Genomic DNA, 5148 nt, shown 5'->3' with positions numbered 1-5148 from the left:
CTCATCGACGGGTCACTCTTTCTCATCGACGGGTCACTCTTTCTCATAGACGGGCCACTCTTTCTCATAGACGGGTATCTCTTTCTCATAGACGGGCCACCCTTTCTCATAGACGGGTCTCTCTTTCTCATAGACGGGTCACTCTTTCTCATCGACGGGTCACTCTTTCTCATAGACGGGTCTCTCTTTCTCATAGACGGGTCTCTCTTTCTCATAGACGGGTCACTCTTTCTCATAGACGGGTCACTATTTCTCATAGACGGATCATTCTATCTAATAGACGGGTTATTCTTTCTCATAGACGGGTCACTCTTTCCCATAGACGGGTCACTCTTTCTCACAGACGGGTCACTCTTTCTCATAGACGGGTCACTCTTTCTCATAGACGGGTCACTCTTTCTCATAGACGGGTCACTTTTTCTCATAGACGGGTCACTCTTTCTCATAGACGGGTCACTCTTTCTCATAGACGGGTCACTCTTTCTCATAGACGGGTCACTCTTTCTCATTGACGGGTCACTCTTTCTCATAGACGGGTCACTCTTTCTCATAGACGGGTCTCTCTTTCTCATAGACGGGTCACTCTTTCTCATAGACGGGTTACTCTTTCTCATAGACGGGTCTCTCTTTCTAATTAACGGGTCACTCTTTCTCATAGACGGGTCACTCTTTCTCATAGACGGGTCACTCTTTCTCATAGACGGGTCACTCTTTCTCATAGACGGGTCACTCTTTCTCATAGACGGGTCACTCTTTCTAATAGACGTGTCTCATTTCATCATAGACGGGCCACTCTTTCTCATAGACGGGCCACTCTTTCTCATAGACGGATCACTCTTTCTCATAGAATGGTCACTCTTTCTCATAGACGGGCCACTCTTTCTCATAGACGGGTATCTCTTTCTCATAGACGGGCCACCATTTCTCATATACGGGTCTCTCTTTCTCATAGACGGGTCACTCTTTCTCATAGACGGGTCACTCTTTCTCATAGACGGGTCCTTCTTTCTCATAGATGGGTCTCTCTTTCTCAGAGACGGGTCACTCTTTCTCATAGACGGGTCACTCTTTCTCATAGACGGGTCACTCTTTCTCATAGACGGGCCACTCTTTCTCATAGACGGGTATCTCTTTCTCATAGACGGGCCACCCTTTCTCATAGACGGGTCTCTCTTTCTCATAGACGGGTCACTCTTTCTCATCGACGGGTCACTCTTTCTCATCGACGGGTCACTCTTTCTCATCGACGGGCCACTCTTTCTCATAGACGGGTATCTCTTTCTCATAGACGGGCCACCCTTTCTCATAGACGGGTCTCTCTTTCTCATAGACGGGTCACTCATTCTCATCGACGGGTCACTCTTTCTCATAGACGGGTCTCTCTTTCTCATAAACGGGTCTCTCTTTCTCGTAGACGGGTCACTCTTTCTCATAGACGGGTCACTCTTTCTCATAGACGGGTCATTCTATCTAATAGACGGGTTATTCTTTCTCATAGACGGGTCACTCTTTCCCATAGACGGGTCTCTCTTTCTCATAGACTGGTCTCTCTTTCTCATAGACGGGTCACTCTTTCTCATAAACTGGTCACTCTTTCTCATAGACGGGGCAATCTTTCTAATTAACGGGTTACTCTTTCTAATAGACGGGTTGTTCTTTCTGATAGACGAGTCACTCTTTCACATAGACATGTCACTCTTTCTCACAGACGGACCACTCTTTCTCATAGACGGGCCACTCTTTCTCATAGACAGGCCACTCTTTCTCATAGACGGGCCACTCTTTCTCATAGACGGGCCACTCTTTCTCATAGACGGGTCTCTCATTCTCATAGACGGGTCAGTCTTTCTCATAGACGGGTCACTCTTTCTCATAGACGGGTCACTCTTTCTCATAGACGGGTTATTCTTTCTCATAGACGGGTCACTCTTTCTCATAGACGGGTCACTCTTTCCCATAGACGGGTCTCTCTTTCCCATAGACGGGTCTCTCTTTCTCATAGACGGGTCACTCTTTCTCATAGACGGGTCACTCTTTCTCATAGACGGGTCACTCTTTCTCATAGACGGGTCATTCTATCTAATAGACGGGTTATTCTTTCTCATAGACGGGTCACTCTTTCCCATAGACGGGTCTCTCTTTCTCATAGACGGGTCTCTCTTTATCATAGACGGGTCACTCTTTCTCATAAACGGGTAACTCTTTCTCATAAACGGGTCACTCTTTCTCATAGACCGGCACGCTTTCTCAGAGACGGGCCACTCTTTCTCAGACGGGCCACTCTTTCTCATAGACGGGCCACTCTTTCTCATAGACGGGCCATTCTTTCTCATAGACGGGTCACTCTTTCCCATAGACGGGTCACTCTTTCTCATAGACGGGTCTCTCTTTCTCATAGACGGGTTATTCTTTCTCATAGACGGGCCACTCTTTCTCATAGACGGGCCACTCTTTCTCATAGACGGGTCTCTCATTCTCATAGACGGGTCAGTCTTTCTCATAGACGGGTCACTCTTTCTCATAGACGGGTCACTCTTTCTCATAGACGGGTTATTCTTTCTCATAGACGGGTCACTCTTTCTCATAGACGGGTCACTCTTTCCCATAGACGGGTCTCTCTTTCCCATAGACGGGTCTCTCTTTCTCATAGACGGGTCACTCTTTCTCATAGACGGGTCACTCTTTCTCATAGACGGGTCACGCTTTCTCATAGACGGGTCATTCTATCTAATAGACGGGTTATTCTTTCTCATAGACAGGTCACTCTTTCCCATAGACGGGTCTCTCTTTCTCATAGACGGGTCACTCTTTCTCATAGACGGGCCACTCTTTCTCATAGACGGGTCTCTCATTCTCATAGACGGGTCAGTCTTTCTCATAGACGGGTCACTCTTTCTCATAGACGGGTCACTCTTTCTCATAGACGGGTTATTCTTTCTCATAGACGGGTCACTCTTTCTCATAGACGGGTCACTCTTTCCCATAGACGGGTCTCTCTTTCCCATAGACGGGTCTCTCTTTCTCATAGACGGGTCACTCTTTCTCATAGACGGGTCACTCTTTCTCATAGACGGGTCACTCTTTCTCATAGACGGGTCATTCTATCTAATAGACGGGTTATTCTTTCTCATAGACGGGTCACTCTTTCCCATAGACGGGTCTCTCTTTCTCATAGACGGGTCTCTCTTTATCATAGACGGGTCACTCTTTCTCATAAACGGGTAACTCTTTCTCATAAACGGGTCTCTCTTTCTCATAGACCGGCACGCTTTCTCAGAGACGGGCCACTCTTTCTCAGACGGGCCACTCTTTCTCATAGACGGGCCACTCTTTCTCATAGACGGGCCATTCTTTCTCATAGACGGGTCACTCTTTCCCATAGACGGGTCACTCTTTCTCATAGACGGGTCTCTCTTTCTCATAGACGGGTCACTCTTTCTCACAGACGGGTCACTCTTTCTCACAGACGGGTCACTCTTTCTCATAGACGGGTCACTCTTTCTCATAGACGGGTCACTCTTTCTCATAGACGGGTCACTCTTTCTCATAGACGGGTCACTCTTTCTCATAGACGGGTCACTCTTTCTCATAGACGGGTCACTCTTTCTCATAGACGGGTCACTCTTTCTCATTGACGGGTCACTCTTTCTCATAGACGGGTCTCTCTTTCTCATAGACGGGTCACTCTTTCTCATAGACGGGTTACTCTTTCTCATAGACGGGTCTCTCTTTCTAATTAACGGGTCACTCTTTCTCATAGACGGGTCACTCTTTCTCATAGACGGGTCACTCTTTCTCATAGACGTGTCTCACTTTCTCATAGACGGGCCACTCTTTCTCATAGACGGCCCACTCTTTCTCATAGACGGGTCACTCTTTCTCATAGACGTGTCTCACTTTCTCATAGACGGGCAACTCTTTCTCATAGACGGCCCACTCTTTCTCATAGACGGATCACTCTTTCTCATAGACAGGTCACTCTTTCTCATAGACGTGCCACCCTTTCTCATAGACGGGTCTCTCTTTCTCATAGACGGGTCACTCTTTCTCATCGACGGGTCACTCTTTCTCATAGACGGGCCACTCTTTCTCATAGACGGGTATCTCTTTCTCATAGACGGGCCACCCTTTCTCATAGACGGGTCTCTCTTTCTCATAGACGGGTCACTCTTTCTCATCGAGGGGTCACTCTTGCTCATAGACGGGTCTCTCTTTCTCATAGACGGGTCTCTCTTTCTCATAGACGGGTCACAACTTTCTCATAGACGGGTCACTCTTTCTCATAGACGGGTCATTCTATCTAATAGACGGGTTATTCTTTCTCATAGACGGGTCACTCTTTCTCATAGACGGGTCACTATTTCTCATAGACGGGTCATTCTATCTAATAGACGGGTTATTCTTTCTCATAGACGGGTCACTCTTTCCCATAGACGGGTCACTCTTTCTCACAGACGGGTCACTCTTTCTCATAGACGGGTCACTCTTTCTCATAGACGGGTCACTCTTTCTCATCGACGGGTCACTCTTTCTCATAGACGGCCCACTCTTTCTCATAGACGGATCACTCTTTCTCATAGACAGGTCACTCTTTCTCATAGACGGGCCACTCTTTCTCATAGACGGGTATCTCTTTCTCTTAGACGGGCCACCCTTTCTCATAGACGGGTCTCTCTTTCTCATAGACAGGTCACTCTTTCTCATAGACGGGTCACTCTTTCTCATAGACGGGTCCTTCTTTCTCATAGACGGGTCTTCTCTTTCTCATAGACGGGTCACTCTTTCTCATAGACGGGTCACTCTTTCTCATAGACGGGTCACTCTTTCTCATAGACGGGCCACTCTTTGTCATAGACGGGTATCTCTTTCTCATAGACGTGCCACCCTTTCTCATAGACGGGTCTCTCTTTCTCATAGACGGGTCACTCTTTCTCATCGACGGGTCACTCTTTCTCATAGACGGGCCACTCTTTCTCATAGACGGGTATCTCTTTCTCATAGACGGGCCACCCTTTCTCATAGACGGGTCTCTCTTTCTCATAGACGGGTCACTTTTTCTCATCGACGGGTCACTCTTGCTCATAGACGGGTCTCTCTTTCTCATAGACGGGTCTCTCTTTCTCATAGACGGGTCACTCTTTCTCATAG

The sequence above is a fragment of the Salvelinus alpinus genome, chromosome 4 (assembly GCF_045679555.1).
Source record: "Salvelinus alpinus chromosome 4, SLU_Salpinus.1, whole genome shotgun sequence".
Taxonomy (NCBI): Eukaryota; Metazoa; Chordata; class Actinopteri; order Salmoniformes; family Salmonidae; genus Salvelinus; species Salvelinus alpinus.
Note: the sequence above shows the minus strand (reverse complement) of the source record.